This window comes from Protopterus annectens, chromosome 2.part0 (genome assembly GCF_019279795.1).
Source record: "Protopterus annectens isolate FY-2018-M chromosome 2.part0, PAN1.0, whole genome shotgun sequence".
NCBI lineage: Eukaryota > Metazoa > Chordata > Ceratodontiformes > Protopteridae > Protopterus > Protopterus annectens.
The window spans coordinates 585174822-585190816 of record NC_056728.1 but is presented as its reverse complement, the minus strand read 5'-3'; the positions used below and the strand labels follow the sequence as shown (position 1 = coordinate 585190816).

General features: G+C 37.5%; 1 protein-coding gene and 1 pseudogene across 14 annotated transcripts in view; one reads left to right on the top strand and one right to left on the bottom strand.

Annotated features, from left to right (window-relative positions):
- The window catches only part of LOC122793158 (transmembrane protease serine 11D-like), a 971710-nt gene that overhangs the window by 829992 nt on the left and 125723 nt on the right, over positions 1-15995 (bottom strand). For 13 of the 14 annotated variants that reach the window (XM_044060954.1, XM_044060958.1, XM_044060960.1 and 10 more), the window contains exon 2: positions 7465-7530. The exons of the other annotated variant lie outside the window; for it this stretch is intronic. The gene's annotated coding sequence lies outside the window, so the exon portion shown is untranslated. The remainder of the gene's footprint in view (positions 1-7464; positions 7531-15995) is intronic. 14 annotated transcript variants of the gene reach the window in all.
- The window catches only part of LOC122792754, a 115435-nt pseudogene that overhangs the window by 7475 nt on the left and 91965 nt on the right, over positions 1-15995 (top strand).

The window sequence follows — 15995 nt, the reverse complement described above, 5'->3', positions numbered from 1 at the left end:
TGGGGTGAGCGGAGGAAATTAAGGGAATTCAAAGAAGAAGGTAATGGTACTAACAGGGGATTAATAGAAGAGGAGAGGTGGGACACTGTTATATGCAGTGCCATAATCTCATGAATATGATTTACTAGCGACACATGGGTAGTCTCTAGGTTAGGAACCTGTCCCTACAGCAGGTTCTATTTATTGTGGTGATAAAGTTGAGGTCCTTGGACCATGTGGTGTGGAGGGATTGGGTCTTTTGCAGATGAAGCATGTATAGTAAAACTGGGTCTGACATGGCTTTATATGCCAAGCTGAGATCGCCTCTAAGTAGGTGATATGAGATGGAGTATAGCTGTAGTTTTTTGAGTCTGTCTGCGTAGGGCAAGTGTTTGAGTCCTCGGATCCTCTTTGTGAGGAATTTCTGCGGCCTCTCCAGCTGTTGCAGATGTCTAGTGAGGTACATGCCAAATGCGGTATTGTACTCTATAAGGAGTCTAATGAGGGATGAGTAGAGAAGGATTATGACCTCCTTCTTCCTTGCTGAGACACCCTTTGTAATGAGGTGCACCACATAGAAGGACTTTCTAACTACAGTGGCCACATGGTTGTAGAAGGAGAAGTTGCTGTCCACTTGTGTCCCTAGATCTCTTATCACACCTTGGGAGTTGAGAGGACTACCATCGATGTGGTAGTTCGTGGGCACTGAGTTTTTCCAGAAGGAGATGACTATGCACTTTTTGTCATTGAGCTTAAGACCATGGTTCCAGCACCAGTGGCTTGTATCAGTGAGGCCTTTTTGTAGTATGTTGATGTCAGTTTGAGAGTCAATAATGGCTCCCAGTATGCAGTCATCTGTAAACTTGGTCAACCAGAGTCCTTTGGTATTGGCCTGAATTTCAGAGAAGTACATACCAAACAGGAGAGGACCCAGGATCAATTCTTGTGGGATGCCACTTGTGACTGCATGGTAGTCGGATTTGGACTCCGCTACTTTAACTGTGTGGGTTCTGTCCATGAGCCAGTTGGCAACCCATCTTATGATGTAAGGATTGATACCTAGATTGGTTAGTCTGTCAATGACCCTGAGTGGGGGATAATGTCGAAGGTCTTGGCCAGATCAAGGTAGGCTATATGAACTGTCTTGTCTTCATCGGGCACTCTGGTGACAGATTTGAAGAAGTCTATCAGGTTGAGCAGACATAATCTGCCCTTCACAAACCCAAACTGTGAGGGATCCAGGGTTTGAAGGTTCCCTATATCCTTATTTATGAGGTCCATGATGCTAAGCTCCATGACTTTACAGATCAGGCTTGTCAGGCTGATGTGGTGGTAGTTTCCTGGGTCAGTAGTCACTCCTCCTTTGTGGAGAGGACTGACTAGTGGTGAGCCATTCAGTGGGGACAAAGCCTGAAGTGAGGCTGTGTCTGAACAGGGCACTCAGGTGAGGTGCCAGTTCCCTTTGTAGTTCATGAGCACACAGCCAGGTATATTATCAGGTCCCATGGAGGCTGCATTTTTGGCTTTGGATAGTGCGGCTTCTACCTGAGCAGCTGTGATATTAGGGATTTGGCATTCCTTTGGTATTGGAATGGGCCCTTTTGGAGGTGAGCTGGGGTAAAGTTTGCATTAAACCTGTCTACCAGGATGTTGGCAATATCTGTTGGTTCAGTATAAGGGGTGCCGTTGTGCAATAGCTCAGAGCACCCTTGCATATTGTTATGGAGGTTCTTGACATAACTAAAGAATGCCTTGTGGTTATCTTTAGCATCTGTTGCAATTTTGTTTTCATGACTAGGTTTGGAAGCTTTAATAAGGGTTCTCAGTTTTTTGCTGTGACTTACAAGGGAACTTTTCCTGTCTTGGGACTTTGCCCTTCTCTGCAACAGTTTTTTTCTTCTGTTGTACAGTTTGTTAATGGCAGGGGACCACCAGATTGGCTTCCTTTTTTTGGAGGACATGATCTTGATTCTGTTAGGGATGGCCTGATCCATACACTTGTATAAATGTTCATACAGCACCTTGGTGTATTTTTCTGTGGCCATACATCCTTTCCCTGTTTGTATAGGTGACATGAAGTTTGACACTTTTTTCTTTAGAATGGCTTTGGAAAGGTTTTTGACTGTGGTTTCCTTCATGGGGGGTGGGGTGGGATTTGGATATCGACTGTGATTAATTTATGGTCAGATCTGATCAGGGAGGAGTTGATCACTGGTGTAGAGCAGTAGTCCCCCATGTTAGTGATGACCAGATCGAGAATGTTTCTGCCTCTGGTGAGGGTGAGAATGAGTTGGTCCAGGGTGTTGGGAGTTAATGAATTCCAGAAATTGTTGGGCAAATGAGTTGGAGCAGGAGTAATTTTCCCAATTAATGGAGGGGTAGTTAAAATCTCCCAGTATAAGGGTATTAGGTTGAACTCTAATGCTTTCAAGAGTGTTCAGGAAAGCATTGTGGGAGTCTTGGGGCATTGTGGGAGTCTTGGGACATTGTGGGAGATCTATAGCAGGCTACAACCTGGATTTCTGTTTTATCCAGTGTTAGTTGTACCTGTAGTATCTCAGATGCTTCATTTTGGGCAACCAGTCTGTGTGTGTGTCCTTTATGAAGATGGGTACACTATCTCCTTTGGGGCTTCGGTCCACACCTCCTCTGGGGCTTTGGTCTAGGTTTTGGGGTCAGAAGGTGTGATATGTTGTGTAGCCTGGTAACTCTGGGGTGCTCTCTGGAGCCTTGAACCAGGTCTCTGTTACTGCACAGAGGTCGATGTTCTCCAATTTTAGGAGTGACTCGAGCATGTGCATTTTGAGATTTAGGCTTCTAGCACTGAACCTCATACACTTACCTCTGAGGCTCACCACAGTTGTTTTGCCTATATTATAATCACTAGGTTAAGAAAGTTATTGTACTTGTATATGGCTCTGCAACAGCAGTACAAATTATAGCTCTATATTGACAACTGAACAACTAAATTGGTTCTTGGTGTTTATTCAGAAATCAAGAAGTTTTGCTCAAGGAATTTCTTCCCTCCTCTTATATGATATACTGCTGTCTGTTTTTTTATCTCTGCATTGTCTTTTTATGCTCACTACCTGTATGCTTATATTGATATAAAAAAACTCAGTGATGTAGATATGAAAATAGTGCCTTGACAAAAGCAAATAATAAGTGGTGTATTTATGGATACAGTAATTAGAGCCGGTTTCATATTTCATGTTCATATCCAACAAAGATTAAACATGGATATCAGCCATTTTCCAAATAATGCCAATGTAACTGTATAGAAGAAGGAGTGGAGCAGTTACTTTGCAATCACTGTATTCACAGTATTCACAGGGTGTTGTTCATCAAAAGATAAGGAATCAAGGCACCCATTATCACTAGCCATTATCAAAAGCATTACCTGTCAAAATCAGAAGGTAGAAAACAAACTGAAACAAATGAAATGTAAATAGCAAAGTCATTCAGTTAATTAATGATGTACAATGTGAAGGTTTCTACTGCTTTTCTGTACCCCCTTCCTATAATGGGCTGTATGCACCATGCAAAACCATTTAAGTCCATTAATTTGTTTACATAGTCTCTTACCACAACGTGGCATTCTGAATGCTGACACTATTTGATGCTCCTACCACATAGAGTTTTTACAAGACACCAACTGAAGTGCTATGGTGTGAGTTATAGTACTGTGTAAAAGAATCTGCAGAGATAGTATTATAGGTTAAGTGATACCTGCTATGATTTCATGTGAAGAAAACTTAAACATCATGTATTTAAAGGGCAGAGATTTGGGGTCCAGAAGTAGAAGGGAATATACATGGATAGTGAAAGAAAAAGTTGAATTGGCTGTGATGGAAAACAAATGGCCGTTGTGCTACATGGTCAGCAGGTAAGACTTGGAAGGCAGTCATCATTCTTCCTTTACATGGGCCATTGGTAACACTAGACCAGGCCATTCAGGGACAGGATATCAAGCTAATGGGCAGGCCACACATGAAGACTATGAAGATGATTAGAGAGCTGGAGGGGTTGGAATATAATGAAATGCTGAGAGCACTGGATTTTTACACTTTGGAAGAAATAAAGACATGGATGATATGTTAAGGACTGAACATATTGTTGGGGCCCTGAGATATTTTAAGATAAAGGACAGGAGTCGGTTTGGATGGTCGGATACAGTCAGGATTTTCAAAACTGTATACTGATTTCCAGAATGTACACCACCTCTTTCAAGTATAGCCTTTTCCATATACCATATTTTATTTTTATTTTATTTATTGTATTTAACATTTCTTTGCCAGGAAAGTCTGACTGGGTCAGGAACCCATTTTCATTGGAGGTGTGGCAAGAAAAGCTCCAAATGATACATGAAAGTTAAGCTAATTTACATGAACAAGGTAAAAAAATAGGTATTAAAACACATTAATAATTATTAAATACTAAATAAGTCATAGCGGTAGATGCAATAATAAATACAAAATAAGTACAAAGAGGTAGGTAAAATAATGAAACACGTACTAAATTAAAGTAAAGTGGTAGATTGCAAAATCTATTTTATATACATCAGACAGGAATAAGGTAAAGAATGAGGATCAGAACATTAGATGCAAGTAGATTATTAGAAGGATGGAAAAGGTAAGGGTGTAGAAATATGGAAATCTGTTAGTCCAATATAATAGTAGTTAGTACATGGAATTCTTTTTTAGGGATAGAAAGGAAAGCCCCTAGAGAGTGAATGGATTGGGTGAATATTGCTATTTATGGTCAGCATATATTCTAAGTACTAGAAATCTAACTACTGAAACGGTAATCTGAAAATTAATTAAATAAAATATGTGCCTTCATAAATAAATTAAATAAACATAAGATAAATATGCCATTTTTCATTTAAATTGCAGCAGATCTCATTTCAGAAAATAAATATATAATACCAGAAATATGTATACTATGCTATACTTGGCACAAACTTGACTAAATCCTTATAGACTGCAACAGAAAGTAGAAAATTTAAGGCTTACTTGAAGATATATGCCTTCATAAATAAATTAAATAAACATAAGATAAATATGCCATTTTTCATTTAAATTGCAGCAGATCTCATTTCAGAAAATAAATATATAATACCAGAAATATGTATACTATACTATACTTGGCACAAACTTGACTAAATCCTTATAGACTGCAACAGAAAGTAGAAAATTTAAGGCTTACTTGAAGATATAGACTTTTAGGTACAACATGCTGGGGTTGTGAAGCACACCTCAAAAGAAACTGGTGGCATGTAAGGCCAAAAGTAGGATTTAAGAAATCTAAATGCGGGTGAAGGAAAACTGCCGATTGCATGGCTGCAGTATCAGGTAGAACTAATATAATGTTTTTTTTTTTTCATTTTATCAGTTTTTTTATTTGTTCTTAGTATCATGTTAATATTTACACTATTTAGACCATTTGCTGACTAATTTTTTTTTGTGAATGGTCAACTGGCATGTACTCCTAACAGACAGACCTGGACAAATTCAGTTATACAAGTGAATTGCAATATGGAGTTGGTAGTTAAGAATCTAGCTGATTCTTATAGTAGATTGCATGTTCCTTTTTTTCTTCAAAGTATACAACCTAAATACAAACAATTTTAGCGTTTTAGATATACTGCAGATTTTCTGAAGCCCTAATTGTCTGACATTAATAACTTTTTGTCAGCTAGGCACTCAATAAAATGTAGAATCTTCTTTCAGCTTTTCCTGATTAGGGGTCGCCACAGTGGATCACCTGTCCGCTCATGATTGGCAGTGGAGTTTTGCAGTGTCGAGTTGCCAGCCCAATGACTAACCTTCCATGAAAGGCACATGCACACACATACTCATGCCTAGGGCCAATTCAGAGTGTCCAATCCACCTACAGCATGTCTTTGTAGAATACTATACCAAATAGGCTACTTCTAAACTGTATTGTATTCCATAATACTGCACAACCTGCTATATTTAGAAAATGCTACTTTTTGCTGTTTTTATACTATTTTCAAACATTTAATGATGTTATTTACCACTATGCTTTGTGATTTATAGTGTTACTATGTGATGATATGTTTCTTGAGTTTGTAGCCAAGGGCTGAGCCTGAAAAAACATCCAAGTGGATCAGTGATCTTGTCTGATTAATAAATGGTAAATGTAGATATGTAAATAGAAATCTCGAAAGATAAGTGCATGAATAGATGCTGAGTTGTAAAACTGGATCCATATTCTTCCCCTTCAATGGAAACCGTTATGAGCTGTGATGCTGCATCTTTTGTTATGTATTTCCAGAATTTAAACACTTGGCATGCAGGGTTATGCCTCTATTCACATAGAATTCGGCAGATACGCTCTCTGCTACCCACCAACAAAGTCCCTGTACTGTGACCAAACTGCAAAACTGGGGTGAGTTGAGGGGAAGAGATCAGAAACTTAAAATAATTATTTATAGATTGTGTAATGCTTTCCTTAAGTGAACCTGAAACGCCCTAATTCTCAGGACCTTTTTAAATATACATAAGTTATTGCTAGAAAACAGTATAGTACCTATAAGGCTATTATTCTGAAAGGTTACTCACCCTCCCAAATCATAAGCAATCTTTTTTTCTGTATCCCTGCATAACAGCTGATTTATGTATTTTGATACTGAGCTGTGCACTTTTACTCAATATTTATTTAACATAAAGCAGGAACCCGTTGAAAAATTAATTCATGAACATTTGTAAAGAAAGTATAGCTCCTAACACTTTTTTTAAATGTTGTAATTATTTTATAGCAATCTGCCTGCTATGTTCATGTTATTGTTTACAAATGCTCCCATATCCATGCAAACACAAGACTTGTAATGCATATGTAACAACTCTTATTGGGAAGAAACCACATTTTACTTCAATGAATTATTTTTAATGTACCCATTAAATGCCTGGAGACATAAGGTAGATTCCATAAATTCTACTTACCAGTATGACCTGTCTGTAATCTGTTCAAACCAACAAACCCAATCTAGTAGAAAATATTTTAAGTTGAAGATGATACCTTCCAAGACACCCATACAACTTTTGGTTGGTAAAGGAATGCTCTTGTTTATATGATCTGTATGGATTAGTGCTGTTGGGAATAAAGTCATGTTTCTTACAAGATAAACAAAGTGGAATTGTGCTCACTGAAAGTAGTCAGACTGCGTAATTCATGCTTGTCTGATAATGCACAGACAGTTGATAGAAGCCTACTGAGCAGTGGAGTCCTAAGTAGACAAAGTAGGAAAATGCTGTCAAGGATAAAGCAGAATACTGGCCTGATGAGAAAAGCCTAAAATAACTCTTTATGGACTTCAGGAGCTGCAACCTCATATTTATTTGACTATCTGTTTTTCTTCCAAGAGTAAGACATGTACACTCTTTGCAATTAGGCAAATTCATTGGTTCATAATAATGAGCTATAAATGTGCAATGCAAACTTGGAAGATGCAATACATACCAAGTGATGTTCAACGGAAAGACACAAGACCTGGCACTTAATCAACTGGAATCTATGACTGCCAATCTAAAACAGAAAACAAAGATTTTAAAATAGACTATAGGAAGCTGTAAGATCATAAAATGGGCATACTTTGATGTTAACATATAACAAAGTGTCTGCTTGGTATAAAAGAAATTATAGTGTAACTTCAGTCAGTTATTGAAATACTTACCTTAAATACAAGGTTTCAACTTTAGTATGAATGTACTACTATGTCTGTTTTCTTGCAAACTTCATAAATTCATAACTTAATTTAAATGACTGTTCTATATAGTCTTTGACCCCTTCTTACTTTTTTTCTTCTTTACTGCTTATGTTAATTTTAGTCTTGTGTAAGATTTATATCACACATATATATATATTTCACACAAATTCTCTTCTCTTCACCATCTTGCTTTTTTGTCCATTTTCCCTTGACTTTTTTTCACTTAACTGAAAGAACATTAGTACATTATTCATTGTTTTTCAGTTATGCACGTATTTTATATGATGCTACATTCAATATTATTGTCTTAGTCACCGTCTTCCCTCTTCAGACTTTTAATATTCGTCTCACGTCCTACTCCCTGTTTCAGAGGTGAAAGCTTTCTTCTTAACTTTCTGAAATCTTCACCCTTGTCCTACGTAATCTGTAATGTAACTCTCTTCCCACATTCCCTCATGCTCTCAGTCAGCTGTCCCTACAAAATGCCAATTTATCCCAACTTCTCTATGCCATCCTTTGTGGATATAGTCAGTTCTAAGTGTATGCTCCTCTTTGATATGCACTTTTCCTTTTATAGAGAATCCATTCATGGCTATCATCTTGTTGTCAACTTGCATGCTAACATTACTGCTGTACTTTATAGTCTAGGTTGAAAGTGCAACATAAAACTAACTTTTACATGTATAAAGAAGAGCTAACTAGTGCCTGTTTGTTCCCATATTTTCCACAGCTGCATCTAACACTTTCTATCAAAATGCTTCAATGGTAAAGATGTGAACTTTTGTTACGCTTTTTCTCTTGTCTCCAGCACTTGGCCTTCTGTTTTCCACTTCCATGTTGATTTGTCTGATTTTATAAAATATTATTTTTCTTTCTGTATTTTTATGTCAGCACATAGCAAGAGAAGAAAACATGTTTTAAGCATCGCTGGTTTCATCCCTCAGACTCTAGAAATCAAGTGGTTTAGTACAGTTTTTCTACCACTTCTATCAACCATTATGCACCTTTTCTGCTTTTACTTTTAATTCACTTAGAAACAGATAGTTTTGAAGCAGCCAAAGTGATATTATTCCTTTGGTTTTTTTGCTAGCTGTAACAGTTCCTTTCTTGTTAATACTTTCCCTTAGCTGTACAACTAATAGCTGTTACTGGACCCGCTACTTCCTGGTTTGGGTGCTAAAGAAACAGCACCTTCTTCTGCTATTATCTTACATGCACATGCCGACTATTTCTTCCTGCCACATATCAAGTTCTTTCATTCTTCTGCATTTTCTACTGTGATTCAGTACTGAGGATTATTGTAATTTAAACGGTGAGTAATGTATACGATTCTCAGTTCTATTCTGCCCCATGGCATAGATGGATAAAGCCCTTACTGTGACTCAGACAACTTGTGTGCGATTAGTGACATGGGTGCTGGACAGGCCACAGCAGGAGGATGGGTGTGAGCTGCCAGTATTAGCTTGCCCATCTTGTTGGGAAGGTAGCCTAGGCTCATTGAAATAAAACCGCATTATAAGTTTACTGAGCTCTGCACTGCATAAGGAGTGTCCACTTAGTTAGGAGGTTGAGCATTTGTGGAAGCAAGCATGCATGCCCTTCCTGAAAGCAATGATTGCCACAGGGTGGTGAGAATTACGACCCTCTCCTGGGCAGCAGTATGATGCTGCACCAGCGACTTTGATCTCCTCATCAGCCTGTATGTGCACTTGGTTGAGCCTGGGAGCATCTAAGGTGGGTCTGGAAGACCTAGAGAATGAGTAACTGAGCTAGTGGCTATTTATGGCCACCTAAGAGGAGGAAAACAGAAATGTTTACAGTCCTTACATTTTAAACAAGTTACTGTTGTTACCATATTAAACAGACACTTCTACATGGGCTAAAACAAAGTCTGTCTCTGTCTTCCTAACATTCTGTCTAGCAGTTTAGCATAGAGAGTTATGACCATGCGCTGCAAATGAGTTTCATTTTGTAGTCTAGAGTTTGATTCCCTTAATCCCCAACTGAAAACTATTTGATTTTATATCAGTCACTTAACCAGACTGTAAATGAAAATATTTTTCTCAGTGTGAGATTATATGGTCACAGAAATACTAAAATAAATTACATATTTATTTATTTAAACTTTGTTGACCAGTTATGCCCACTAGGCTAGGTCATGACATCTGAGAACTTCCCGTAGTCATGCTCTCTTAGGTTCTTTGCATTCTCCTGAGCTACCACCAATTCAAGCAGATTGGATATCAATTTAATGTCTCATCCAAAGGAGAGCAAACTCAGTGGTGCAGCATCATGCTTAGGCTGCACTGCATTGTCAGCAATTCAAAAATTAATGCAATTACCTGAAATGGTAATAGAACCCATAGCCTGCTGATGTTACCATATGCTATCTGTTGAACATCTGACACTTCCTCTTTTAGTTTTATAGTGAAATATATTCATGTTCAAACATTCACTGAAGTCATCTGGCCTGCTCACAGTAACCTTAATTTTATTTGTAAGAGCATAAATAGCATAGCATGGAAAACAAGTGTCTCTTTCACAAATACTAGCATGGAAAATTATTCAACACAAGCCTGGAACCTTAGTCTAGAAGTAGCCAATACATTTGCCTCCATTACTACCCAACAGTGCATGTTGCTAAGGCTCAGTGGCTACATGAATGTCAAGAAACATGCAATATTACATTACTGTTAACACTATCTAACAAACCAAAGTAAAGGTTTTAAGTACACAATTTAAACTAGCTTGCCACTGATCACGGGTTCCCTTGATTTGCTCCATATTTTTCCAACCTTTTGGTTTCTGGGTACATTTGGTGGTATCACAGAATGATCCTTCATGAGGAGGTCCTTCTCCATAGGAAGCCCATAGACTCAAGTTGAAGCTGTAGATTGCCATATACTGGGGAGTTGAACATGGCAAGTTCAGGCTGTCAATGTGCGGGTAGCCGAGGACTGAGGCTGATGTGTGAATTTCTTTTTAAGTAATTACTCTTCCCCAGGATTCTGGAAAAACTCTGGAGTGAGCATGTTCATGGGGGTTGCAGTGGTGTCTCCTTGTCTTCACAGGTGATGTATCCCTTAATTGCTCTGCCCACATGGTTGTACACTAATGTTTCTGTCAATCATTCTCAGTCTTCACCAGGAACTAGATAAAAGACACACTTTCCCCTTGAGACAGGTGAGCAAGTATAAGCCTCATAATCTTCTTCCACTACCCAGTCATCTCCTTCAGTATTCAGGTTAACAGTCAAATGCAGACCATCTGGATTTTGGTCAAGGCTTTATCACTCTGTACCACATTTCAATCAGGCCCCTAAAGACAATGTAAGTACACCAACAAATGGCACCACTATCATTGTCTTAATAAAATTAGTTGACATTTGCCCTCATTTACTATTATGCCCATCCGGATTATTTTCCTTTCTTGGTTGAATAATATGTAACTCTCTTGAAAATACAGTAAAATCTCCACTCACCTTAATTTAATTTACTTACAAATCTCAAGCGTTATGTTGGCAGAAGCCATATATTAATATTTTGCTTTTGTTATGCAACTCATTCATGATTCTAGCTGTGCTGAAAGCACAGAGAGATGATTCTGAAGTCTGGACAGTAATCTAAAAAAATCTAACAGTCTTAACATAACATTTTGTGCAACTGTTAACATATTAAGCTGTACTTATTATAGTTTTGTACTAGGTAAATCGTTCTTTATTGTTATGTACCTACATTGTGATTGAAATTGGGTCTGTTGACATGCCTGCTAAATAAATAAAATAAGTAATAAATATAAAGCAAAAACACATAAAGAGGCACATTTCATTTGGGCTTATGATTATGAAGATAATATAGCCACCTGGTGGTGTGAACCTTGAAGTGACACCCCAACCCCATGTCCAAAAGTGTGAAAAAGGGGTTGTGGATGGAAGGATCCATAAAAAAGGAGGAGATTAATATATTTATTTAGTGTATATTACATATTTTTCTAGCTGGCGCAACCAACATAAGGCACCTAGTCAAGCTGATGTTCTAATAATAAGTAGTGTTTCTCTTAGATAACTTCTGAAAGTGAAATGTGAACATGTTAAATGCTTAAAAATGACAGTGCTAGTGAAAATAATTTCTAATGGCCCCTCTGTTGTGGAAAACTTTAATTGTAGTGAGAAGTATTTACAAGCAGTCCTTGTTCTCTGTATGTAAAATTATACAGCCTGTTTTGATGATAATGATGGGAGAAAAGATCTGAAAGAATTGTTGAAAAAATAAATTCTCCCTACAGTTAGTTTTGTGTAAACTGGTGAGATGTGCTATTTCTGTAATAGCAGTCGCTGGGATTCACTCTGAGATTTGTCTTTTCTCTGTGTGTAGATGGAAGAGCGCCAGTCAATCTACAACTTATATTGGGAAGTTTGGTTACTTTCTCTTTTAGTTTGTATCTGAGTTACGGCTCCTTCAGTGCTTGAATTCTAACTTACTGTAATCAGATTGTTATGTGTATTATGGGGAGGATGTCATAATAGTTAAGGTGTTTATATCTTACAGACACAAGGTGCAGGGTTTGATTCTCATCTGGGGCAACTGACAAGGCTTAAAATGGCCCACAACAGTTGTTAGCCTAGTACTAATCTATGAACCTATTAAAATATAGTGCTTGTAAGTAGTCTGAAAACAACTAAATTTTTGTTCCTCAAAGAGGATGCTGCAATTTATTCCATAGCAAAACAAACTCATGAGCAAATGATTTAGAAGCATATAGATGCAGCTGTTACTTGGTTGATGACTTATATACATCATCTCCCTTCTAAAATGTGGTTGCTTTTTGACAGATAGATTCCTACAGCATTCTCTTGTAAAGTGATCATAGATTAGCATTAGATAAGATGACTGGGCCAATGCTTGACACAAGTGTTTTACTAGTATGTGGATGAGGAAGTGTCCTCCAATTTTTTTTCTGTTTTTTGCCTCTTTTGTTCTTTCATGTTTAAACGTCATAATTTATTTTAATGATAACATTATAGTGTCTATTACACTGGCACCCATGGGTACCACTGACAGATACCGTTCCCATTGTACTATGGTTCAAAGCTGGTAGCTGGGCAAAATCCAGACACTCAGGTGCTGAATACAGGATGGAGGTGTTCAAGTTTGGATGGATGGACATAAAGAACTGTCTTCTACTGGAATAGAAAGGGGTACACCAGTGTCAACAGTTTGAGATAGCACTTTTGGTTGATAATTAGCCAGAAATGTGTGCTGCTGTTTATAATTTTTCAAGTAGCTGTTCAAAGCACTATAACTATAATAATGAGTAGGTACACTAAAGGATGAAACGCTGTTGTCATCTTACTTATGTGGCATCTCAGAGAACAAATCTATACAGAGAACAATACAATATGGTTTATTTGAAGATGTGCAATTTTACATATCAATTATGCTGATGGTGTTTTGTGTTCTGCAAGGAGCAAGCCTGTAAATGAGCACCAGGACATAAAATCAGCCCTCCTCACTAAGCATTACTGACCCCACATGTAAATGAGCACCAGGACATAAAATCAACCCTCCTCACTAAGCATTACTGACCCCCCCCCCCATGTAATAAGCACCAGGACATAAAATCAGCCCTCCTCACTAAGCATTACTAACCCCCATGTAAATGAGCACCAGGACATAAAATCAGCTCTCCTCACTAAGTATTACTGACCCCCTCACCCGCACCCTTGGATCACCTTTGCATATAGTTACAGAACAAAGATACCCGAGAATAAGATTTGATCAGCAATAAACATTCAGCTAACATATACAAAAATATCACAACAACAGCCCTCAAGCAGTTAAGCCTGATATATAAATATACAAACCTACTTCCCTTAGAATTCAGGAAGGCCTTGGCATTACAAATGATGCTGCCATAATTAGACTGTTGCCTGCCTTATCTTCTCTACAATCAGCCCATAACAACTACAAGCTCCAAGTCATGATAAACAGGAACTGCAGATTCATATCCTTAGGCGACCACACTCTACTTCTTACCTGCCCAACATACAAATGACTAAACTGCTCTTACTGTCAACCGCTAGTACATACAAACTTTTATTCTCTTCACTCATGTTCAGAAAATGCAATATGGCTGTCAAGGTCACAGTTCCCTACTATGTGAGAAAGCTTTCGCGAAGTTTGCATCAGCAGCTTGGAATTTGTTATCTGAAATTTAGAAACAAAGCATAACAAAACAAAACAGAAGTTAACCATGTTTAAACAACAGCTAACTAAATTTATTAGCAATTAATACAAGTGCTGCTATTTTGACACTGGCCTAAAACCTGAATTCAAGCAGCAATCACGTATGGCATAGCCTGTGATATAGCTCTCCTAACTCCTCACATAATTCTAAATTGTACAAAGTTCATGTCCATTACCATGATAAGTTGCTACTGTTGCTAATTTGTGAGTTAAATCATTGTTCTCTCATTTACTTTCATATCTATTGATAGATATTATGTTTGCTTGTATATTTCTAGTGATATGCTCTGTTGTTAGTATTATTTTAACTTTAACAAATATGATTTTATGTTGAAATCTGTACTACCAGAGTGGCCTAAGTCATGGCTGAAATTAGCCTGTAAAGCAGCCCATTAACCTAGTTAGCAAAGTAAGTTTGTAGTTAAATAAATGACTGCGGAAGAGGTGGTGTACTAACATTAATAATGTCAGGCTGTTGAACAATTTAAGTACAAAAGCATTGCAGCTAAAGAATTGATCTATAGAGCATCAGACTGGAGATATAGATTCAGCAACAGAGAAAGATTGAAAGAAGTAAAATATTGTAAAAGGAGCTACTGTACCAGGTGAAGCCAGCTAAGAACCATTGATGTATATAAATCAGCAGTTTGGGAGGAGGAACTGGAGCCTGTCTCATGCCTAAGAGACTATGCATGTCTGAGAGTGTGAACAGCTGAGGTATAACACACAGATGTGTATTTTTTGAAGATTTTAATTGCCATGTTATTGAAGGAGAAACAAATAGGAGCAAAATCAGCAGAGCTCTCAGGTGAGGGTATAACATGAAAAAAGTCTGATGGATTAGGAATGTGAATTTTTAAGGATGGTTTATTATTTATTTTGAGCCAAGCATTGCACTTAGATACACACAGATGTTTAACATTATTTCATTTATTCATGAATAATGTTTATTGTGGTTACATTTTTTGTGTTTGTCAAAAGATTGTGCATATTTAGATCCAGATAATATGACAAATCTCTTAGTCATTATGCAAAACATTTGATATTTAATTGTTAACTTTAATCATCCATATTCATGTTAATTGAACTGAAACCCTATGTACTACGACTTTTTATAATAAGTATAGAACTGTAACAATAACAATAACCAGATCAGGGCATGTGAGTAAATAAAAAAAACTTATTGAAAATAAGATCAAGGAAAGGAGAGAGATGCCCCAGGATGAGGGTGACCAAACCTCATAAAGTTTACATGAACCCAAGACAATGAACGCCTGTGGATGTATTGAAGAGTTAAGTCTGGCTGAATGTGTGAAAAGATCAACAGGAAACAATAAAATATCAAGAGATAGATGAGCTTAGGAGTAAGGAGTGTTGGACAGCTACTGAGATGAAAGAGTATAAAAGAAATGTGTGAAGGGTAAACAAAATGGGAGTGAAAATGAAGCAACAAAAAGACTTGATTATATGTTTGGGTGGATGAAGCAAAATCTCAATATATAGAATTATGTGAAGTTGTTAATGTCTGCTTGTATTTAATCTGTTGCTTCCTTGCATATGGTAGTGTGTCAAGTGTCTAACATTTCAGCTGTCATGACGAAGTGTTGGTAGAAAATCAAATAAATGAGGCGCTTACAATTCTGAGAGAATGTGATGAGGTAGAGGAGAGGGCAGAAGACAAGGTATACAGTGATACTGATTTTTTAAATGGGGTTGGACAGAGAATACATTCTGAGGATTGTATAAGACAATTCAAAACAGGGGGAAAGCACATTCACATATATTAAAACAGACAAAAATAGATCAAATGCTTATAATAGTTCCAAAGAGCTGAGGTGTTCGGGAAACCATAAAAGCTCACCATCCCTGTCTTAAATAATGGTAGAAATAAACAGTGAAAAGGTGATATAGGACAGAAGAAAATGTGGGATGTTTTAGAATAAGAAAATTATGGGGAATACAGGAAGTTGACTGACCGCTCTAAGAGGGGAGAAAACGTTAAATGTTCAACTAGGAGAGAGAAAAGAGAGATATAAAAC